The sequence below is a fragment of the Littorina saxatilis genome, unplaced genomic scaffold (assembly GCF_037325665.1).
Source record: "Littorina saxatilis isolate snail1 unplaced genomic scaffold, US_GU_Lsax_2.0 scaffold_352, whole genome shotgun sequence".
In the NCBI taxonomy this organism is placed as follows: Eukaryota; Metazoa; Mollusca; class Gastropoda; order Littorinimorpha; family Littorinidae; genus Littorina; species Littorina saxatilis.
Window position 1 is genome coordinate 75,001 of NW_027129286.1, and position 26,258 is coordinate 101,258.

General features: G+C 40.1%; 1 pseudogene; it reads right to left on the minus strand.

The window, feature by feature from the left end:
- Positions 1 to 26,258, minus strand: part of LOC138957549 (uncharacterized) — a 55,386-nt pseudogene that overhangs the window by 21,840 nt on the left and 7,288 nt on the right.

Below are 26,258 nucleotides of genomic sequence, written 5' to 3' on the forward strand. Positions count from 1 at the left end.
AAAGAACACTACATGTACATGGCTTGCTGTGTCATACCAGCTGAAACACACACAGAAAAAACACCACATGTACATGGCTTGCTGTGTCATACCAAGTGAAACACACACAGAAAAAACACCACATGCACATGGCTTGCTGTGCCATAGCAGCTGAAACACACACAGAAAAAACACCACATGTACATGGCTCGCTGTGACATACCAGCGGAAACACACACAGAAAAAACTATACATGTACATGGCTTGCTGTGACATACCAAGTAAAACACACAGAAAGAACTATACATGTACATGTCTTGCTGTGTCATACCAACTGAAACACACACAGAAAAAACACCACATGTACATGGATTGCTGTGTCATACCAACCGAAACACACACAGAAAAAACACCACATGTACATGGCTTGCTGTGTCATACCAGCTGAAATACACACAGAAGGATAACTACATGTACAAGGATTGCTGTGACATACCAAGTGAAACACACTCAGAAAGAACACGGGAGCATCTCGTTACTCCCCCGTATCGTTACTCCCCCGGCTCGTTACTCCCCCGGCTTGTTACTAACCCTAACCCTAACCCTAACCCTAAGGGGGAGTAACGAGCCGGGGGAGTAACGAGCTGATCCCAAAGAACACTACATGTACACGGTGTCACAAAGATGTGAGTTAGGTATTTGGAGACAGGGTTGGGTTTTGTAAATACGTCATGATTTTAAACTCCCTAAAAATTGGATGGTTGAGAGAGATAGCACGGGTTTTGTGTGATTCACGAGAAAATAGCCCTGGCTTAGCAGAATTGTGTTCACAAGTCTGAGCGATATAGCTGGTTTGGGGACGGATAGCAATTCAATACAGCGTATCAAACTAGCAAACAGGAAGGTTGTGCTGCGTCTGTCTTCCTTTTTCGGGGAACAGGAATATCTCCTTCTTGAGACAGGTCTCTGAAGGTAAATGAGTTATTATGTTGTATAATATTGAAGCTTGAATACATAGCTGGAATGTAAACTGTAGTGTATGCAAAGCGCACTAATTTTCAGTGTGAAGTTTTAAGAGGATTCTCGTTGAGATTGTATAACGTTTTTGTTGGGTATTTTTTTAACATAAATGTTATTACACATTTATGTTATGTTAAGATGTTGATGCTATGTATGGCAGTGTCGTTAACTGATTAAGTGATCCATTGGTTAATTAAGCATAGCCTGGATTATTATGGTGGACGGAATGACATACGTGAATTGATGTCAGAAGTACGTGTGTACTGTTTAGTTTTGGAATGTGAATGTAGAATGGAGAATGAGAGTGTGATAATTATTATGTTTGGATTACGTTAGGGTAGTTAGTAAATATGGCCAAGAGAGAGAGAAAGGGAAGAATGAACGACAGAGCTGAGACATGGCTGTTTAAGAAAGAAGAGATGATGTAAGAGACTGTATTATAAGACTTGTGTTATTCTTAAGGAGTTCCATGACGGTGTCCGGGTGAGGGTGCCCAAACTGGAGACAGAGAAGTCTATGGCGATGTCAGGAACAGGAGTCCACATCGGAGAGGGTGGGAGTGACGTTGGAGTCCCCATCGATAAATGGGCGTCGAGAAGGTCTACGCGCCAGTGTTTTTCACCACGTTGTGAAGTAGCGTATCCGCGAGGAGGAAAATGGGAATTTTGAGAACTGTATCGTCGAGGATAGCAGTTGCACAGAAGTGTGGAGATAGTGGAACTGGAGATTGGGGACTGCAGGAGTGAGTGACTACGAAGTCGTCTTTCTCGATCCTCTCTTGTGGCCATTAAAATATTATATCTCTATAAAGTAATATTACGATACCATGGAAGAAGTAATATTACTATGCTATGGAAGATGTAATATTGCTGTATGAGTGAAGATGTAATATTGCTGTACTAAGTGAGTACAATAGCAATATATATATGAATTGTGAGTTGTAATTTGTACTTCCATGTTATTGACGTGAAGGGTGTTGTATTGAATTTGAGGATAAATAATAAGTCTGTATCCTCTAAATTCTGTTTGTGAAGTGATTGAGTTGGAGTGAAAGAGTCAGATTAAATAGATAGGGCTGAGCACGCATTAGCACTTTCAAGCATTAAAAGTAACTTCCCTAATTCCATATTCCACTTCATGACACACGGCTTGCTGTGACATACCAAGTGAAACACACACAGAAAGAACACTATGTGTACATGGCTTGCTGTGCCATACCAAGTAAAACACACACAGAAAGAAACACTATGTACATGACTTGCTGTAACATACCAAGTAAAACACACACAGAAAAAAACACTACATGTACATGGATTGCTGTTTCTTTCTTTCTTTATTTGGTGTTTAACGTCGTTTTCAACCACGAAGATTATATCGCGACGGCATGGATTGCTGTGACATACACACATAAAGAACTATACATGTACATGGCTTGCTGTGTCATACCAAGTGAAACACACACAGAAAGAACACCACATGTACACGGCTTGCTGTGTCATACCAACTGAAACACAAACATAAAAAACACCACATGTACATGGCTTGCTGTGTCATACCAGCTGAAACACACACAGAAATAACACCACATGTACATGGCTTGCTGTGCCATACCAGCTTTTTTTTTTTTTTTTTTTTTTTTTTTTTTTGACCTCAGTTGCATGCAGGATGCTTCAACCCATATTTTTTGCCCGATTTTTATTTTTATTTTTTTTATTTTTTTTTATTTTTATTTATTTATTTTTTTTATTTATTTATTTAATTTTTTTTTTAATATAAGGTGGGGAGCATCCTTCTTCCTTGGTCTTTTTCTGTATAACATAATCAACTTTATATTATACAAAACATAAACTTCTGTCTAATGTTTAACTCTAATTCCAATAAAATACGTAAGTCCAACTTCTTCCCAAACTTAAATTTTCCTATGGTCATTTTTGTTATCAAAATACAATAATTTATAAAGTAAATTTGATCGTTTTTTAACTTTTCATTCCAAAAACCAAATAATATATCTGTTTCATTCAAAGTTATATTACAATAAATTTGCTTATAAATAAAGTCTTTACATAGTTTCCAAACGTTCCTCACCTCTTGACAATGAAAAAAGAAGTGCTCAAGTGTATCCAGTTCATTACAAACTTCACAATTATTAGTTTGACATAAACCCATCTTGTTTAGTAAAATATTCGTTGGGTAAATTCTGTGTAAAATTTTCCAATGAAGCAGACGCAGTCGTTCTTCTTTGGTACAATTAACAGCTAACAGCCAGTGTCTTGATTCCAGAACAACATTATGCTTTCTTTGCCAAAAAGAACAGGCGCTCGGAGTTTGTACCTCGAAATTAACCAAAACAGTTCTTATTTCCCTTGGTGTAATATTACTAATACGAGTCAAACCCTGCAACAGAACATATCGGTATGGCAATGCGTTAATCAGTTTTGTTTTAAGTGCTGTACATAACGCATTATACTCAAATTGTCTGGCTGGTTTATAACCAACCTTTTGACATAATTCTTCAAATGAAATCACGTTACCGATTTCATTCATGACATCCTTTTCATGATAAATATGACATTTAATAAAATCTTTGAAAAAGAGGCATTTATGTTTATATTGTATATTCATGTTGTTCCATATACATTGATTCATCAATGGAACAGGTGTGGCATCATACTTTTCATACAAAATGTGTTTGTTGTCTAGCCAGGTTAACAATAATACTTGTCTCCAAAAGACCGATCTGCAGTTAACAACGCCAACCAGCTTCTTGGAGGATGCATTAGAGTCAAAACAGGACAAACCATTACCCAAATTTGAAAAAACATATCTAGGAGTGACAGACCAGTAATTGTCTGTAGAGTTCTGCAGACCAATAGCCCACGACATCATAAATGAGTTGTGCATATCCACAACATTTATCATATTTAATCCACCATTATCTTTTAATTTACACATAATTGTTCGTTTTACTTTTTCAAAAGCCCGTGTATTTTTTTCTTCCAAATAAACCTGAACAAAATGGAATTAATTTGATGTAAAACATGATAAGGCACTGCTAGAGACTGGAAAATATAAACGAACTGAGATATAAGAAAGGTTTTAACAATGCAAATTTTACCTTGTATACTTAAGTTTCTTTTGGACCAATTAAAAATTATTTGTTGCATACGTTGAATTTTCTTAGACCAGTTGTCTTCCATTGATGACGCAGGTATATTGTTTGAAAAAATAATTCCAACGATTTTTACTTTCCGTTTCCATTTAAGACCAAAATATTGGTCAGTACAGTATTTGTTTGATCCAATCCACATGGCTTCAGTTTTATTTACATTCACTTCTAAATTGGAAACAGATTTAAACATGTTTAAAATATGTAAAGCTCTTTTCAAATCTCTTTGATCATGTAAAAAAAGGGTGACATCATCGACATATAAGAGCAGTTTTAGGGCCCTCATTGGTGATACCTCAAAAGGTGACATGGGTAGCCGGATACCCTCAACATTTTCATCTGAACGAATCTTAATTGCTAACAATTCAAGGGCTATAATAAATGCCATCGGCGAGAATGGACATCATTGACGGATGCCTGATTCCACAGGGAAATGTTCAGATATCCACCCTGTATAATTAATACAACTTTGACTGTTATTCATGATAACCGAAGCCCATTTCTTAAAATTGTCTCCAAAACCAAACTTATCAAAAGCAAACAAAATAAAGTCTTTGGATATGCTATCAAAAGCACGTCGAAAATCAACTGCCAATAAAACTCCAGGTTTATCCATTGTATTCATAATATCTATGGTGTCATCAATAAGTCTAATCATTGTGCTAATTTTCCTACCTTTCATAAAACCAACCTGATTTTCATGAATAATATCACCAATTACAGTTGAAAGTCTCCTTGCCAGACATTTTGCGAGGATCTTGTAATCTGTGTTAGTCAGAGATATATGGGTCTCCAATTCCCGAGATCATCTCTGGGTAATTCTTTCCCTTTATGGATTAATGTCAAGACAGCTTGTTTTTGAGTGGTCGATAACTCGCCATTAGCAAAGGATAATATAAAGGAGGCATGAACTACATCCCTAATCTTCAGCCAAAATACTTTATAAAAACAGGTAGTGAGGCCATCTAGACCTGGGGCTGAATCGTTATTTAATAGTTTCAGAGCAACTGTTAATTCCTCTTTGGTAATATCAGCATCTAGATTGCCTTTTTGGTCATTGGAGAGAAACGGTATATTCAAATCTTGTACAAATTCCTGTGCGTTTATTTCGTTAAATTCAGATTGTTTTTCATAAGCATCTTCAAAAAAACGTACCTGTTCTTTCATAATTTCTTGCTGTGTATTTACTACCCTGCCATCTTTTGTTTGCAACCGGTCCATAATTTTCATTTTGGCTTTACTTTTTTCCAAGTTCAAAAAATATTTGGTGTTCTTCTACTCTTCTTCTATAAACTGGACACGAGAACGAACTTGGGCACTTTTGGCTTTTTCCAGTGACAGTACCTCAAGCTCTGATTTAATATTTTCTCTCTTTATCAAAAGTGTCTCATCATGTGGTTTATTTGCTAATAGTGTATCAGATTCATCTAATTCCCTCTGAAGAGAAACACAATAATTATGTGAATTTTTCGTGTCATTAGCAACGTTGCGAACTTTACGTGAAATTTACGTTGAGCCAACCAAAAAACGCAACGTAAAACCAACGTTGTGTCATTGTGAGATTTTGGTGTTCTTTCGACGTTGTAATACAACGTAAATTTTACGTGAATTTCACGTTGCATTTTGGTGTCTTACAAATGTTGCGAAGATTACGTGAAATTTACGTGGATCCAACCAAAAAACACAACGTGAAAGCAACGTTGCGTTACAGTTGTGTTTTTTGTTTTTTACACGTTGGTACATAACGTAAATTTCACGTGGATTCCACCTTAAAAAGCAACGTAAAATCGACGTTGTATTATGGTGATTTTCTGGTGTTCGAACAACGTTGGTATACTCACGTGATTTTCACGTGAAATTCACGTGGTTTAAAAACAAAAGTTAGTTTGATACAACAAACGTTCCTACAACGTAGTTTCAACGTAAACACACAACGTTGGGGTTTGATTGATCGCCAACGTGCCCTCAATGTGAAATCCACAACGTAAATCCTACGTCAGTCATTACCAATTTTTCACCTGCACGGTTTCGTATCGTTTATCAAAGAAATGTATATATCTATCTCCTATATATATATAAAGCCTTTGAAAATTACGTAAGGTGAACAGATTTTCAAATACAGGAGATAGATATGTGCGAAACTATCACCGAATAACAAATGACTCAGTCAGACGTTATGAAATTAAGCGCCGATGTACCGCGCAATGTATTTGATTGCTTTGGCGTTCCAAATGCGTCCGGTTACATTTTCTGGAATCATTAATGCATCAACGAGAATTGAAAAGTAGTGCTAAAAATATAATTGTGTACGTTTAAAATTGATCTACTGTGCTCATCAAACCTCTTGTTGTATTTTGTAAATTGGCGAGAGGGGGGCAGAATACAGGGTGACACGAAAAAAACAGATCCCACCAAAAGTTTAATATTTTCTGAAATAATCAGCCGATTCTTTTATTTTTTCAGGTGAGCCAAGCTGAAATGATGTTCTAACAGCCCACCAAGTTTGAGCTTCAAGATGTCATGGACAACGGAGCATAAGACATTTATAGTCGAGGCCTATTTTCGGTCGAATTCTATCCACGCTGCTCAACTGGAATTCAAAAGACAGTTTGGACGTAGAGACTTTCCTGTTAAATCAGTTATCTATGGATGGAGGGATAAGTTCAGAGACCATGGGACTGTCAATAACCTCAATAGTAAAAACCCTAACAGGGGATCCCACTCTGGTCGACCTAAATCAGCAAGGACACCGAGGAATATTGATTCAGTCAGAGAGTCTGTTGTGCGCAGCCCGAGCAAATCTGTTCGCCGGCGAAAATAGGCCTCGACTATAAATGTCTTATGCTCCGTTGTCCATGACATCTTGAAGCTCAAACTTGGTGGGCTGTTAGAACATCATTTCAGCTTGGCTCACCTGAAAAAATAAAAGAATCGGCTGATTATTTCAGAAAATATTAAACTTTTGGTGGGATCTGTTTTTTTCGTGTCACCCTGTACATGAACCTAATCTCTGTGATTGTCTATACGTGCGTGCGTGTGTGTGTGTGTGTGTGTGTGTGTGTATGTGTGTGTGTGTGTGTGTGTGTGTGTGTGTGTGTGTATGTGATTACACGTGTTAGTGTGTGTGTGCGTGTGTGTGTACACGTGTTAGTGTGTGTGTGTGTGTGTGTGTGTGTGTGTGTGTGTGTGTGTGTGTGTGTGTGTGTGTGTGACATCAGTTTGTGTATGTGTGTGTGTCACATCAGTTTGTGTATGTGTGTTTGTGGGTGGCTGTGTGTGTATGTGTGTGTGTGTGTGTGTGTGCGTGCGTGCGTGCGTGTGTGTGTGTGTGTTTGTGTCCCTCGGCGCGTGACAATATATCTGCCAATAAGTTGAACAAACCGGCCCCCGTAGCGCAGTGGTTAGCGCATCGGGCTGCGGGCCGGGAGGTCGTGGGTTCGAATCCCATCAGGATCATGTGGGTTTTTCGGGCTACGGTCGGCTCCTACCCAGAGTGGAAGTGCTATGGTTCCTATGGGAAGGCTGGAATCACACAGCCGAGTGTCATTCACTTAACGAATGCGACTTTGAGGGTGCTCAGGTTCTGTTTACCTGACCAACACCGCAGGTGCGGCAGTTCTCGGGCCTGGTTGACACCAGGATATATTATGACAGTAAGCGTAGAGTGCTGCCCTGTCACGTAGTCTCAAACCAAATTGGAAATCCATAGCATCATCTTTATAATCATCCTCATCTCATTAATCATCCAAAATTATAAAATGTCCTTGCTCTTGTGGCCCTTCATGCCCGGAGCTCTCATGGTGACCTTGGCCTCATTGTTCCTGTTCCATCCTTCCCTGAATAGTACTTCTGCTGTCAGTCTTCAACGTGTGACGTTCTGGGGGGTCGACGGAGGGACGTGGTGGCGGTCTGCTCTCTGGAGGGGACGCTCACTTAGTCTGGCTCCGCGACTTAGCAGTCAATGTCGTTAGTAGGGGGCATAGTAGGCAGTGGGCTGAGTCCGTTAGCTCGGGACAGACCCACTACTGAACACCGTCGAAGTGACTCAGCAGAAGTGCAGTGTCAACTTCCGAGGGTAGCCTACCGCAACGACCCGACATCCCTCCCTGGAGCGTCTGTAAAATCGACAGGTCTGGCAGCGGAACGAAATTCAGATGTGGATGGAGCAGCGAATGCAGGGACGGGGCGGCGTGAGAGAATACCGGAACAAGGAACAGGTGTAAGGACCAAAACAATAAAAAAAAAATTTAAAAAAAATAAGTTGAACTAAAACAGGGTTCAAGTGGGAATTACACCTGAAAAAGCAGGAAGGGAGCAGAATACATGTTATGAACTCCGTTATTTATTGTTTGAAATGTTATAACCTGGGAGAAGTCACCCTCGCACCCCGTCCTTAGTTTCTCTTGACCTACCTTTGAAGTATTCTTGAGGACATGACTAGACTACCCTATTGCGCCCATTGCACGGCATAAGAGAGCGCCGTTTCCACCCGGCCGATTCCGCCATAGACGTCACGCGTCCAAGGGAGGTAATTTTCGAGCCAGCTGCATTGACTCGGCCAAGAACGCAAACTTTCTTCGATTAAAGGCATTGTAGCATGTCTAAAATCATGGGACTTGTGTTATCAAGCTTTTAAAATCACCAAGTAACTTTTAAGAATAGTTTCAGTTACATGCGAACTCATTCTGCTGAACGGATTTTGAGAGCCAGTACCCAACAGCCTTTAAATGCACCTCTTTCCTTTTTTCATGTTCTTTTATGGTTTGCCGATTTTGTTAACATTTTTGCATTCATGATGAAGATTTTATGGTGACTGTACAGAAATGTACGTCCTCTAGTTTCTAACCTTCCAAAAATTGGGGCTGGGGGTCGGGGGAGAGAGAGAGAGAGAGAGAGAGAGAGAGAGAGAGAGAGAGAGAGAGAGAGAGAGAGAGAGAGACAGACAGACAGACAGAGAGAAAGACAGACAGAGAGACAGACAGACAGAGAGACAGACAGACAGACAGAGAGAGAGATAGAGAGAGACAGAGAGGGAGACAGAGGGGAGAGAGGGAGACAGAGAGAGTCAGAGAGAGACAGAGAGAGACAACGTCGAAACTTTGTCAATCATTTCGGTTTTTTCACCTGCATTTTTAGTTTCGTAATATTCTATTCAATTAATGTTCGGTCAAACATAGAGGTTCACTAATTGTGTAAGACGAAAAGAGTATAACATAAATGCATATTGTTTCAAGGAATTTGCTGAGTTAAATGGATTTGCGAGTGCGAAACTTTCCCACCCAAAAAAAGACGCGTTACTAACCGACAGTGTTCTCCGGTGATGGCCACGGTCGACTTTGTGTATCCCAAATTTGGTTTTCAACTTTGATGAACACTTTCAGGACTAAAATATTCATCGTAATCAACTCGAAGGTAAGTTGTTTTCAGTTGTTCCACATGAGACGTTATCACTTATTGTACTCCATGTACACATGCACAGATTACTTGATTGTCGAGACCATGATTGGAAACGGACCGGTCAAAGATGGCGGGTCTTTCCAATAGTCACAATGTCAGCCCTAACTCTGTTCAAGGGATACACATTCTTTTAGACTCAACTTTTGAGTCAGTATAGCGAAACAATGGGTCACAAGCAGTGGAACACAAAGGAAAAACACGTTTCACATAGACGGACGCAACCTTTAGAAAGCTGTTTAATCAGACTAGCTCAGTGCATGAGACTGAAAGCGGGGGCGGCCATTGATATCTCAAGTACTTAATTGGGCATTTTACGATCTTGAGGGAGGACGATGTATCCAGACAAGCTGCTTCAAGTTCAAGTGAATCTGCCCAGCGGACAGTGGTATGAGAAGAATTCAGAACTTGACACATTGGCTCATTACATACTTGACTGTCTTTTGTCAACCTGTTCTGTTACTCACTCAAGTAGGCAGCCGAGATACCCTGCCGGTGTCACGATTTCATCTTTCGCCTGTGTACATATTTCCCCCTCGACATATACTCAAGACTGAAATGTTGTTTCCTGGTAAAATTAAGAAGTGAAATTATTTAAGGACGAAAAGCATGTCAGTTTCTTGCATGTGAAGAAAATTGGTGGTAAAATTTAATAGATTTCAACCCCAAAATCGAATTCTTCGAAAACGTGTACTGAGTGGTTACGTCCCTTGAGTAAGAAGGAAACATTTTATGATGAATCAAATTTCTAAGTTAAATTAAGTAGATGTGCAACGCCAAGGCACTGCATACCCCAGCGAAAGACAAACCCCTCTCTCTGTCTCTGTCTCTGTCTCTCTCTCTCTCTCAAACACACACACACACACACACACGCACACACACACAAACACACACACACACACACACACACACACACACACACCCCAAGTCACACACGCACACATACACACACTCACTCACACGCACTCACTCACTCTCTCACAAAAACTTCATACACACAAAACACACACCCATACGCACATATGGACAGACAGACATACACACCTTTACAAACAAACACACATACACGCACACACATACACGTATGCACACACACACACACACACACACACACACACACACACACACACACACACACACACCACACACACACTCACACACACACACACGAGTACAGACTCATGCACGCGTGCGCGCACACACACACACAAATACACACACACACACACACACACACCCCCCACACACTCACGAGTACAGACTCATGCACGCGTCCACACACACACACAAATACAGACACACACACACACACACACACACACACACACACACTCACACACACACACGAGTACAGACTCATGCACGCGTGCGCGCACACACACACACACACACACACAAATACACACACACACCACACACACACACACACGAGTACAGACTCATGCACGCGTGCGCACACACAAATACACACACACACACACACACACCACACACACACTCACACACACATACACCCACACACAAATACACACGCACACACACACAAACACACCACACACACACACGAGTACAGACTCATGCACGCGTGCGCACACACAAATACACACACACACACACACACACCACACACACACACACACACACACGAGTACAGACTCATGCACGCGTGCGCACACATACTCACACACACACACACACACACACACACACACACACACACACACACACACACACACACACACACACACACACAAACAGTAACACTAACACATGTGCACAAAATGAACACAAACACACACACCGCGCGAGAGAGAAAGACTACAGGGAGGCATGACGTCATGATGCATTAATTGACGTCAAAGACTTTCGACCGTGACGTATTCTTCTTACGCGAGCTTTATCCATAGACTTGGAAACTACGGAATTTCTACCCGTCCAAAGCGGCCTTGGGTGGCGTTTGCTCAAAAAATGGGGGCGCCAATTTTACCCACCGTATTTTTGTTAGTATGGTCCCAATTTTTGGTGAACTTCCATCTCCAACTGTGGCCCATTTTCGGGCACAAAGAATCCTTCTTTATCATGTATTATTCGGTATGCACATTTCTCAAATCGATTACAGTATAGCGTTCACGGGATACCTCCAGCTTCGCTGGGATAAAACAAATTGGTTGGACAAATTTGGCCCCATGAATGTAAGGTACACAAGGTCGCTCATCAGTACTATCGAAGGGTGTTTTTTTTTGTTCAGTGTAGAGTTTATACTAGATCAACGAGGCCGAGAAGCGAAATATCAACACGGCGAAAGATGAAAACGTCACACCGGGGGAGAGAGCGAGACAAAGAGGAGCTATCGGGTGGAGAATGGGGAGGTGATTCGGGGAGGGGGGTGGATTAAAGATGAACGTATCAAATTGTTATTTGTAAGGAGGAGAGAGTGAGACAAAGAGGAGCTATCGGGTGGAGAATGGGGGAGGGGATTCGGGAGGGGGGATTATAATGCACGGTGTGTGTGTGTGTGTGTACGTGTGTGTGTGTGTGTGGGCGGCAGGTTGGGACGGCATCAACGAACGTACGAAATAACAAAACAAAATAAAGAAAGAACAAACAAACAAAAATTAAAACCTGACACATGCAGGTTTGTGTAGTCATTCGTTAGACTGATTTTAACCTGTCTTAGACGACTACCCATAGTCTTTTCACATTCACTGATTCAATCAATCAATCAATATGAGGCTTATATCGCGCGTATTCCGTGGGTACAGTTCTAAGCGCAGGGATTTATCTATTCATTTTTGTATTTTTTTTTGTACAATTTATATCGCGCACATATTCAAGGCGCAGGGATTTTTATCTATGCCGTGTGAGATGGAATTTATTTACAAAATACATCACGCATTCACATCGGCCAGCAGATCGCAGCCATTTCGGCGCATATCCTACTTTTCACGGCCTATTATTCCAAGTCACACGGGTATTTTGGTGGACATTTTTATCTATGCCAATACAATTTTGCCAGGAAAGACCCTTTTGTCAATCGTGGGATCTTTAACGTTCATACCCCATTCAAGTAATGACACACTCGGACTGTGTGTGTGTGTGTGTGTGTGTGTGTGTGTGTGTGTGTGTGTGTGTGTGTGTGTGTGTGTGTGTGTGTGTGTGCTACCTGACGGATTTTGATGAACATTGGTTTACATATTCTTGAGAGCATTCGCTTGAGTGGCTGTTCTCCGATATTTGATAGCGTTATTTGATGTCATATTTTCCCGTTTGTAAAAGTTGAGCCCGCACTGTCAGAGAGAAGAACACATGAATATAATATGTAGAAATCGCAAACCCGGCCAGAAGGCAGACACGGACAAAATGTAGGATGCTGATACATGTAAAATATGTGTCTGATGCGAGTATAGGCTTACTATGTTTACAACAATCGTGAATAATATCTAGCCGAGATGAATCGCAACCTTTGTACCTCTCCCTTTATTTAAGATTTTTCCCCATTCTTCTTCGTGTTAGTTGGACGGTATTCTTTCTTTTTCTTTTTTCTTCCAGCCACAACACAGATAGCGTAATAGCGGCTGTTTTATTCATTCTTCTGTCTCGTTCCCTCATATTCGCATGTTGCTAGACCTTTGTTGAGGAGAGAATAGGCGAGAAAAACTGGTATGAAGTACAAGTCAAAAATCGCACCTTGATCTTACCTGACTCATTTACGGCACTTGGCAGTCTTTTGTCGATCGCTTGTCCACTTGGATAATAAAATTACGGACATGCTCCCCCATCCCCCCCCCCCCCTCCTCTAAACTTTGCCAAAATGGGTCCTCTTGAGACATCTCGCGTATGAGAACAAAAGAAAACCGAACGGGCAAATCATATGGACAACACATGTTGGATTTCTTCTTAGGGTACGCTCACCAGTAAAAAAAAAATGCAGCCAATGTTTTCTCGAAAAGTTGTGTTTGTGTGTGTGTGCGCGTGCGCAGGTTTTTTAATGTACTGTTTCGTTGAGAGGATCGTGGGTAGTGTTTTTCCTCATCATTTTAAAATGTTCATTACAGACATATAAGACAAAATAAAGAAAAAGAGAGAAAAATACAGCAAAAAACAAGTCGCGTAAGGCGAAAATACAACATTTAGTCAAGCTGTCGAACTCACAGAATGTCCATAGAGGGGGAATCGAGACGAGGGTCGTTGTGTTTGTGTGTGTGTGTGTGTGTGTGTGTGTGTGTGTGTGTGTGTGTGTGGTGTGTGTGTGTCTGTGTGTGTCTGTGTGTGTCTGTGTGTGTCTGTGCGTGTGTGTAGAGCGATTCAGACTAAACTATACTGGACCGATCTTTATGAAATTTTACATGAGAGTTCCTGGGAATGATATCCCCGGACGTTTTTTTTTTCCTTTTTTCGATTAATACCTTTGATGACGTTATATCCGGCTTTTTGTAAAAGTTGAGGCGGCACTGTCACACCCACATTTTTCAATCAATTTGATTGAAATTTTGGCCACGTAATCTTCGACAAAGGCCGGACTTCGGTATTGCATTTCAGCTTGGTGGCTTAAAAACTAATGAGTGAGTTTGGTCGTTAAAAATCGGAAACTTGTAATTCCACTTCTCGTAGTTTACCGAAACTACGTGATTTGTGAGATGCGCACACCGCCGGAAACACGCCATTCCCGTACGACTTCCGGCCGCCATAGCAGCTTCTCCAAAATTCGGTCTTACTTTATCAGGTTAATCCTTCCTTTTAGGATCCTTTTTTCCTAACTTGACTGATTTATTCCTTCGGTTAACCATTTGTTTTAACCTGCGGTAAGTGTATTTTCCTTATTTGTTGTCGCAAATGCTTAGAATTTGTTCGAACAATGGACAGCACTGAATCAGTGCCTGAAATCCAAATCCACGCGGATGAAGTGGATCAATTGTTAGACTTGCCTTGTTCAAGTCAAAAGGACAAACATGTGTCAAACGAAAAAGAAGGGAAGAAAAAGAATAAGAAAAAAACTCGATTAGAGGCAGTGACCATTCCAATCAGCGATTGGAATAACATGAAAAAACAAAACGAACGTATCCTAGCGCTGCTAGGTCAGGGCCAAGGCCAGACCGAAGGCGAATCGCCTGATGATCATGGTTCGAAGATGACACAATGACAAAAGCGAAAAGCAGAGTCACGAGAATCTGGAGACGAATCTGATTCGTTCGAAGATTATGATGATCAAATAGAATCGATGATCAGAGTGAACGAAGGTGAAACTTGTGGTCAAACTTGTGGCACTAGTAATTCTGACACTGAAATGGCAGAAATAGAACAAGAGTTCGACAATGCTGAAAAGCTTGCACCAGAAATACCGGAAGGTATCGCGAAGCTGGTTGATGAGACCATGGCAAAAGGTCAAATTTCAGAAGAAAAAATGAAAGAAAAAATGAACAAGTATGCCAGACCTAAAAACTTGAAGGTTGTTGTTCCAAAGGTCAATCCGGAGATATGGTCAATACTTGACCGTGCAACAAGAGGTGCAGATTTGAAACTACAGCAGTATCAGAAAGCGCTGTGTACAGCGACCTATGCACTCACAAACATATGGAAAACCATACTGAAAAGTGAATCACCCGAAATTCGGGGACTCATGAAAGGTGTAGCAGATTCTATTGCACTTGTACAGAAAACAAACCATGATCTGTCAATCGACAGAAGGGGGAAAATTTCAAATGCTCAACTGAACAAAAAGTACAAAAAACTTGGTTCAGCTGAAGTTCCAATCACAGATATGTTGTTTGGCAATGACCTGAAAGCTGCATGTGCAAACATTGATACAACAGCTAGAATGGGCCTGGGTCTCAGTCAGTCAAGTGGAGTAAAAGGTCAAAAGTTTTTTCCACAAAACAACCCCTTTGCAAAAAACGATTGGAATTGGAGGCCAAGAGGTGCAGGAAGAACCTGGACACCAAGAGGCAGAATGAGAGGGAGAGGACCTTACCGTGCACGGGGCAGAATGAACTACCGCGGCAGCGGACGAACCGAGTGGCAACAAGGCCAGCAGTAGCTCCACTACCTTCTCTGCCAAAATATGTAAGTAAAGATACAATACCTAACCGCCCTTTTGAAGCAGGTAGACTAAAAAAGTTTGTTCAAAAATGGGAAGAAATAACATCAGACCCATTTATTCTTGACATGGTGTGCGGTGCTGATATTCCAATAGATGAGTTTTCTGACTTAAATTCTGAAAATCTTTCTTACTTGAAAAATCAAGTACAAGGAAATCTATGGACAAAAATGGATTCGGAAATTGAAAAACTGTTATCCTTGGGAGTTATTGAAAAATCGGTGCATCAGGAAGATGAAATTATCTCCCCTGTTTTCATGGTCCCAAAACCTGATGGCTCCTACCGTCTCATTTTGAATCTAAAAAAGTTTAATGATTCAGTACAATATGAGCACTTTAAGATGGACAATCTTACGTCAGCAACTCAAATGATGATAAGAGGCTGCTACATGGCTTCAGTGGATCTCAGACATGCATACTACTCTGTACCAATAAAAGCAGAATGCAGGAAATACCTCAAATTCATGTGGAGAAACAAACTTTATCAGTATACCTGCTTCCCAAATGGACTAAGTAACTGCCCTCGTTATTTCACAAAGTTAATGAAACCAGTCTATGCCACACTCAGATCACAGGGATATTTATCCACTTCCTTTATTGATGATAGTTATCTGCAAGGTAATTCTTTTGAAGAGTGTGCAGAGAATGTGTCAAAGACAGTGAAATTACTCGATTCACTGGGATTTATTATCCACACAGAGAAATCAGTCCTCAAACCCTGCAAGAAACTGAGGTACTTGGGGTTTCTTTTAAACTCTGAAGATATGACAGTTACTTTACCCCTGGAAAGAAAGCAAAAAGTTGTGCTCGCATGTTCAGAACTGAAAAGAAAGAAGAGGGTGACCATAAGAGAACTGGCACAAGTTATAGGCCAGTTGGTAGCAACTTTTCCAGCTGTTCAGAGGGGCCCACTGTTTTATAGGAGTTTAGACAGACTGAAATTCACATCGTTAAAATTTTCTGCAGGAAATTTTGAATCGCTGACAAGCTTGACAGATAAGACAACAGAAGAACTAGACTGGTGGATTGAAAATTTAGATTCCTCTTTTTTCCCCATTGAAAAAACTAATCCTGAAGTTGAAATCCAGACGGATGCTGCAAGTTCAGGTGGTTGGGGAGCTGTTTGTGGTCAAATTAAGACTGGAGGGCGATGGTCCGAAACAGAAATGAATTTGCACATCAATGTTCTAGAAATGATGGCAATTTTGTACGCTTTGAAAAGTTTCAAAGAAATGATCACAGGAAAACATGTAAAAGTCTTGACAGACAACACATGTGCAGTCTCCTATATATCCAATATGGGAGGATCGCGTTCTCCAGATTGCAATAACGTTGCAAAACAAATTTGGATGTGGTGCAAGGAAAACGGTATTTGGATATCAATTTCACATATCCCAGGAATACTGAATACAGAAGCTGACGTTTTGTCAAGACAATTCAATGATCGTACTGAGTGGAAATTGAATCATGATATTTTCTGCAAATTAAAAGATCGTCTGCTGAAGCCAGACATCGATCTATTTGCATCACGATTACATTTTCAGATGAAACCATTCGTGTCCTGGACACCAGACCCAGAAGCCTTGGCCATTGATGCCTTTACCCAAGATTGGTCAAAATGGTTAATATATGCCTTTCCGCCTTTCAGCTTGCTGCAGAAAGTGCTCAACAAATGGCAGCGCGACAGAGCGGAAGGAATCTTGATCGTTCCAAAGTGGCCTACGGCAGTATGGTACCCCCAGATGTTGAAAATGCTGACACAAGAGCCTGTTCTTCTTCCAAAGGGAAAGCTTACCATTCATCTACCACATACGCAAGATGTGCATCCGCTCCACAGGACTCTGCAACTTCTGGCTTGTTGCTTATCAGGAAAACCCTCGAAGCAAGAGGAGTTCAAGGTGAGACTTTCCAAGTTATCTGGGCATCGTGGCGACCTTCAACCAGACAGCAGTATGCCTCCTACCTCAGCAGATGGAGCAAGTTTTGTGTGCAGTGCCAGTGTGATCCCCTTCGTCCGACTATAGATGAGGTGTTACAGTTCTTGACTAAGCTGTATGAAGATGGCTTAGGATACAGTGCTATAAACACTGCAAGGAGTGCACTATCTGCAGTGGTTATTCTACCAGACAATAAAACAGTAGGATGTCACCCTTTAGTAATTCGATTTCTAAAGGGAATCTTTGAACTGCGTACACCACAACCAAGATACAATGAAACTTGGGATGTAGACAAAGTTTTGCAGTTTTTCAGAAACATGGGTGAAAATTCAGAACTTTCATTGAAGGATTTGACTTTAAAATTGTGTTCCTTGTTGTTGTTAATTACTGCACACAGAGTGCAGACAATTCATTTGATCAGGTTGAGAAATATTTGTTTTCATGATGATGGATGTACAATTTACATAACTGAAAAGTTGAAGCAGTCTAGACCTGGCTTTCATCCAAAACCTTTGCAGTTACCGTTTTATACAGAAGACAAAACTTTGTGTGTGGTGACTTGTCTTCGACAGTACATTAATAGTACTGTAGAATTCAGATGTGAGAGTGATGAGACTGACCAGTTACTTTTGTGTTACCAACAGCCACATGGGCCAGCGGCGAAAGACACCATAGCTAGGTGGCTAAAAACTGTCCTCATACGCGCAGGAATAACAAATTTTGCACCCCACAGCTTTCGGGGCGCATCATCTTCAGCAATGTTCAAGTCGGGTGTTGCTGTTGAAGATATTTTGAAAGTGGCAGGCTGGTCAAATGTATCCACTTTCAAAAAGTTCTATAACAAACCACTGGAAAGTAAAGATAAATCAAACACTATCTTAAACTATTATGCGAAAGTTGGAAAATAAAAAACTTCCAGCTCAGTAATCTAAGTTTGATTACATTCTGATAATTTGCATTGGGAAAGGTTAAAATTCAAGACAAGGGAGCTAACAAATGGAGATCTAGAGACAATTATCTCCCTGTCTCCATGTAAAAGAAAATGCAAATGGTTTTGTGGACATTTGATCCATTGTTTTCAAATGTGTTGCAGTGTTTATTGTTTCTTTGGTTATGAAGAAATTGCAATTCCTATTATGAATGGAAAATAAATGCATCACTTATTTTTGTAATACATGGTTGTTTTCAAACAATGTATGTTTGGTGCAAAAGCCAAGACAGGTGTTCACTATTCTAATGTTGTCCTTTGAGAATAAATGTTTGATATTTAACTTTAGTGTGACTTCGATTATTCCTTTGTTTGAATTATAATCTTTAATCAACCAACTTTAAAATCTCACAAATCACGTAGTTTCGGTAAACTACGAGAAGTGGAATTCAAAACATAAACGAGTACTCACCTGAGTCGAAGTTTGTGTAGAATTCCACGATGTAGTTTACAGGAACGGAGGGATATGTGCCCGCCCTTCAGTTTCACCCTCCCCATTAAAGGAAATAAGCTAATTTATCAAATGTAAATGCAACTAAAACATTTTTGGTTGCTTAAAGATAAGTCAGATCATCTGATATGGTTATATCAGATGACCTGAGCTGTGAAAAATGGCGTGTTTCCGGCGGTGTGCGCATCTCACATATCCCTCCGTTCCTGTAAACTACATCGTGGAATTCTACACAAACTTCGACTCAGGTGAGTACTCGTTTATGTTTTGAATTAAAATTATTTTTTTAATATCAAACGTTCCAAAAACAATTCCATCTTATTCTGCGTCATTATCTGATTCAAAAAACATATAAATATGTTATATTTGGATTAAAAACAAGCTCTGAAAATTAAAAATATAAAAATAATTATCAAAATCAAATTTCCAAAATCGATTTAAAAACAATTTCGTCTTATTCCTTGTCGGTTCCTGATTCAAAAAAACATATAGATATGATATGTTTGGATTAAAAACACGCTCACAAAGTTAAAACGAAAAATATAATATATGTATTTTTAAACGGATTTTTGTTTTGATGTACATGTTTCATTCAATTTTCTTTTCATGTTTGCTTGCTCTTCATTTAAACTGTACATTAGCCGCCATTTATATGTATTTTTCTAGAAAACTGTAAACACCACTATAAGCATTATGCTTGTGTTGTTTACTATATACGCGTTTTTTATTTGTAAATAATGCACAAACGTTGAATAAAACAGTTTAAACCAAACGAAGAGAGGTACAGAAAAGCGTGCTATGCAGCACAGCAAAACCACTATGTACAGCGCTGAACAGGCTCGTCAGTTTCACTCCGTTTTGCACAAGCGGCGGACTAAGGTCATTGTGAAAAAATGCAGTGCGTTCAGTTTCATTCTGTGAGTTCGACTGAGCTTGACTAAATGTTGTATTTTCGCCTTACGCGACTTGTTGTGGTTGTCCTCAGTTGCATGCAGACTGCTTCAACCCTGAGTTGTTTTGCCTTTTTACATTTAGTCAAGTTTTGATTAAATGTTTTAACATAGAGGGGGAATCAAGACGAGGGTCGTGGTGTATGTGTGTGTGTGTGTGTGTGTGTGTGTGTGTGTGTGTGAGTGTGTGTGAGTGTGTGTGTGTGTGTGTGTGTGTGTGTGTGTCTGTGCGTGTGTGTGTGTGTGTAGAGCGATTCAGACTAAACTACTGGACCGATCTTTATGAAATTTTACATGAGAGTTCCTGGGAATGATATCCTCGGAAGTTTTTTTTCATTTTTTCAATAAATACCTTTGATGACGTCATATCCGGATTTTTGTAAAAGTTGAGGCGGCACTATCACACCCTCATTTTTCAATCAAATTGATTGAAATTTTGGCAAAGCAATCTTCGACGAAGGCCGGACTTTGGTATTGCATTTCAGCTTGATGGCTTAAAAACTAATTTATGACTTTGGTCATTAAAAATCGGAAACTTGTAATTAAAATTATTTTTTTATCAAACGATCCAAAAACATGTTCATCTTATTTTTCGTCATTTTCTGATTCCAAAAACGTATACATATGTTATATTTGGATTACAAACAAGCTCTAAACATTAAAAATATAAACATTATGATTAAAATTAATTTTCCGAAATCGATCTAAAAACAATTTCATCTTATTCCCTGTCGATTCCTGATTCCAAAAACATATACATGTAGATATGATATGTTTGGATTAAAAACACGCTCAGAAAGTTAAAACGAAGAGAGGTACAGAAAAGCGTGCTATGCAACAGAGCGCAACCACTTCCGCGCTAAACAGGGTCGTTAATTTCACCGCCCTTTGTACGAGCGGCGGACTACGGTCATTGGGAAAAAATGCAGTGCGTTCAGTTTCATTTTGTGAGTTCCACAGCTTGACTAAATGTAGTAATTTCGCCTTACGCGACATGATCTTTTTCCCACACACTTTGGACACGTGCGAGTACCAGCAATAGAAAATTAACAAAACACCTTCCTCCCCCTCTTAGGTGAAATGAAAGCGGACGTTTTCAGCGTGCATTCCCTTGAATTGACTGAATGGTTAATTATGCTTCCGTGATCTTGGGAGTTGTGGGTTTTTTCTGTGACATTCACAAACATACAAATGACAGAATCCGACTAAAGGCTTACTGGAATTTACTGTTGAGTAATAAGTGTGTCATCTTAGGACAATGCCAGTGCATGGGGGATATCTTGGATACAGGGCGGACAGGCTTGCAAGCAATATATAACTCTGACTGTTGACCGTCGTTGTAATTTCCCACTTTGTAGTTGTCAAGGTATTTTAACATGTGGGCTTTATATTTTATAAGCTTGTACAAGAGCATTGTTAGTAATAACGCGCGCTATTTTTAGTTAAAAAAGGGATCAACTTGGAATGTGCACCCGACATTCCAATTTGTTTTCCCCTTTCTAATAATGGGTGAATTTGTTTTATTATAACTGAATTGCTTACAACCGAAATACCTACATGCTGAAATAACTGAAATAAAAAAAATAAACAAATAGACGAATAGGGAAATGATACATAAATAAGTTCATAAATGAATGAGTTAATAAATGCGTTATGGCGAAATTTAGATAACAAATTAGGAACTTTAACATTAATTTCAAATTAACTAACCGCCCTGCAGTCCGGACTGACGATCTAACAGCGAACGACAAGAAGAAGAAGAAATTAACTAACCAAATAACAAGATCAATAGGTAAAGTGTTGAATGGGGACATGTAACAAAATGAGGAACTTGAAAACCACCATGTAGGTGTCCGACATTTGCTGGTGTCTTGTTTGCACTGATTTCAATTTGGTTCCAACATTTTGTTGTCGTCGTCGTCGCTCTTGCTGTCTTTGTTGTAGTTGTTGTTATTTGGGGGTTAAACGGGAAAAGGGGCAGAAATATGTTGGACTATTGAACGATCGTTTTCACACTAGGTGTCGGACTTCAAGTACAACGCGGGGTAAAAGTACTTAATGGAAATCTATAAGCTATGAGTTTAATAGATAATCGTTATTTCAAGCAATTTCCATGTCTGAACATTCCACGGATATCCGCGTGCCACCCATCATTTCCTTTTACACGACAAAGTCGTGTCGTAACAATTCCCTTCCACCCTCCCCCTACCCCTCCCTATACACTTGATAGTCCTCAACTTCGACCTACGGCGATAGGGGGATAATTAAGACAGCACTCTAAGTAGCTTTCCAGGTTACTGAAAGACTTTGATTTTGATCACAAGTTTTGGAAACTGTGAGCCCTTTCATCCTCAGCGAGACAGACGGACACCGCTCCTGTGTACAACGTGGGATTTAGAGCGGGTCAAAGTTGAATCAAACTTGCCACATTCATTTCTTGCCTCATGATTAGCATATGCATCGTTCACTGCTTATTGTTGTTGTTGTTTAGAAATCAGTGCGCGCGCGCAAGTTTGTATGAATGTGTTCGTGCGTGAGTGTGTGAGAGTGAGTGTGAGTGTGTGTGTGTGTGTGTGTGTGTGTGGTGTCGGTGTGTGTGTGTGTGTGTGGTGTCAGTATGTGTGTGGTGTGCCAGTGTGTTTGTTTGAGTTCGTGCCTGTGTGTGTGTGTTTGTGTGTGTGTGTGTGTGTGTGTGTGTTATAGTGTCAGTTATTCTTTCTTTTGTCCCGAATCCTTGCTTTCCAGAAACCTGTGATGTCATTCTTCCTTGAAAATTTCTTCCAAAACTTGGTTGTCCAACTTTTGTCCGAGAGATGAGGTCGGAACGGTGGTATGAGAAGAATTCAGAACTTGACACCTTGATGTCATCTGACTGATTGGCTAATTACACACTTGACCGTCTTTTGTCGACCTGGATCATAAAATTGCCGACCATGTTGATTTACCCACCCCCTTATGAACGTGAGTCTACTTGAGACATCAGCGTAGCCAACACACACCAAACCCAAAGTCGGACCGTAACAAGTTTTCATTATTTTATGCCTGTCACCCCACCCTTTTTCCGCCCCCACCGCTTACCCCTTCTCAGTTCACAGTTAATTGTCTGCAGCCTCAACCCCCCCGTGGGTAATAAATCACTCGACTATCGTCGCCTGCTTCTGATGACCGCTCTAAATAATTTGTCAGATAGCAGTGTGCAAAAGACACCGTTGAGTGTACATGTATTACCTTTCCTACATGCTTAGGACACGTGCCTTTTCAAGTCATTGTCAATTACAAAATGTAGGTCTTACAACACAGCCACTGATTTTCAGGTGACGGTATCAATGCCGGGTCCCTGCTCTGCGAAAAAAAAAGTGTTTGTATTAATCGGAAGAAACATACTGCATTAGCGTAATTTATGCAGAGGTATGATGTTCTTAAGTTGTGAGATTTTTTAATGATCACGATGCCTTCAGTGCTTACTAAATTCATTGATTAGATTGATTTTATATAATGAAGTTAGAATTCTGCTGCTCTGATTAGTGAAATATTCAAAAATGCTATCATGCTATTTTGGCACCGTCATGGCTTTGTAGACTTATAATATATCTGCGTAATTGATTTCAACTCTTAGAAATCAAAAGTATAACATTGTATTGTGTCTCCTCTTGTCGTTAAATAATCACAACAACTGTAAAACAAATTTGCTTTGATAAAGGGGCGGGGATATAGCTCAGTTGGTAGCGCGCTGGATTTGTATTCAGTTGGCCGCTGTCAGCGTGAGTTCGATCCCAGGTTCGGCGGAAATTTATTTCGCAGAGTCAACTTTGTGTGCAGACTCTCTTCGGTGTCCGAACCTCCCCCCGTGTACACTACATTGGGTGTGCACGTTAAAGATCCCACGATTGACAAAAGGGTCTTTCCTAATTGTCTACCTATACCCGTGTGACTTGGAATAATAGGCCGTGAAAGGTAAATATGCGCCGAAATGGCTGCAATCTACTGGCCGTATAAAATTTCATCTCACACGGCATCACTGCAGAGCGCCTAGAACTGTACCCACGGAATATGCGCGATATAAGACTCATTGATTGATTGATTGATAAAGCTTCCGTTTTTCTCTCAGAATTTTGCTCATTTTTGGTTTGTTTACATGCCCCAGACACAAAAACTACAAAACGATTCATAAAAGTTCCGTTCCATGCATTCCGTCTCCTCTCAATCTAAGATCCCCCCCCCCCCCCCCCCATAGACCCTCCCCCCAAAGTTTTCCGCTAGCCTCTTCGACTTTTCCCAACGAAGCGTACAGGAGCGGGGCAATTAGGAGCCTTTGCAATTTTATGACCCGTCTGAAAGAAGTGATTGACTGGACACTAGCTGCACTGTCAAGTGCTCTTAAAGAAGCGATCAGATACGTGAGAATCACAGTGTGACATTTGACAAGAGGTTGACGGAAGTCTGGCAACCAGATGTTAGAGGGAAAAAATAACTCACTGAAAAAGTGAGATCGCACGTGTCGGACAGATGAAGGTTAGAAAACAAGTCGCGTAAGGCGAAAATACAACATTTAGTCAAGCTCAGTCGAACTCACAGAATGAAACTGAACGCACTGCATTTTTTCACAATGACCGTAGTCCGCCGCTTGTGCAAAACGGAGTGAAACTGACGAGCCTGTTCAGCGCTGTAGTGGTTTCGCTGTGCTGCATAGCACGCTTTTCTGTACCTCTCTTCGTTTTAACTTTCTGAGCGTGTTTTTAATCCAAACATATCATATCTATATGTTTTTGGAATCAGGAACCGACAACAAATAAGATGGAATTGGTTTTAAATCGATTTCGGAAATTTAATTTTGATCATAATTTTTATATTTTTAATTTTCAGAGCTTGTTTTTAATCCAAATATAACATATTTATATGTTTTTGGAATCAGAAAATGACGAAGAATAAGATGAAATTGTTTTTGGATCGTTTAATAAAAAAAATAATTTTATTTACAAGTTTCCGATTTTTAATAACCAAACTCACTCATTAGTTTTTAAGACAATTACAAACATTTAATTCTTGTACACAGATTAAAGACAGTTTCCCTTCCAGGTCAAATGTCTTAATGATGCAAATACAAATAAAATACCCCCAAACTGTTCTGAAACGATCAATTTTCGTTTGAAATACTTCATTTCTTATGGAAGGAATACACACTGGCACACAGTCTTTTGTTGTCTTGGCTTGCGGCCTAAATCTGACACAACAAGGCTCGAAGAAGGGACATAATGCTTTATTTCATATATTAAAAAGAAATACATGTAGTGTCAACACTCAGTTGGCAGTAGGCCAGAGACATAGTAGGCAGTGGAAAGTTACTAAAAAGTGACCTAAGTTGAAAAGATGTGTATTTCTACTCCAGACATTATGGAGGCTCTGGTGTCACTAATATCAATGTGCTGTCTTTGCTTTGTTTAGCGACCAGCATCAAAGAGGCGCATAGAGGACTGCCTGGGAGAAGAGGACCACCAGGACAAAGAATGAAATCGATTGAATATGCTGTGCTGTTGCCCTGCAAAGCTGCGTGCATTTTTAGTTTCTCCGCAACATAATATGCATGTTTTTGTTATGAAATAAAATTGTTGATCGTATCTTGAGTTTATGGTGTTACATGTAATAGTCCTTATGATCTGTGACTGAGTGTGAAAGTTGGTGTGTGTGCGTGTATACATTTACCAAAACCTACATTCACTCTCAACGTTGCATTCACGTCGAAATCAAACCAAACCACAACCACAACCAAAAATTCACGTTGTGTCGACGTGTAATTCACGTCAATTTTATCAGGAAAAAAAGCACCAAAACACAACTTTTACGTTGTGTCAACGTAGAATTCACGTAATTTTTGATCTAAATTTTGACCTAAAATTTACGTTCCATTCACGTGGACATTGCGTAAAAATGCAACGCAATTTCAACCAAACCACAACCACAACCAAAAATTCACGTTGTGACAACGTAAAATTCACGTAATGGTTTTACGAACAATCCACCTCCACCAATAATTCACGTTGCATTCACGTTGGTGTCACGTAAAATGCAACGTTGTTTTCCAACGTTATTCCCACGTGATTTCGTCCATACAAATCTACGTAAAAAACGTTGAAACGCAACGTAAACCCAACGTAACCCAACGTGAATATAACGTGAATACAACGTAAAATTGTTTGCTGGGTAGGCTGTACACAAATCACG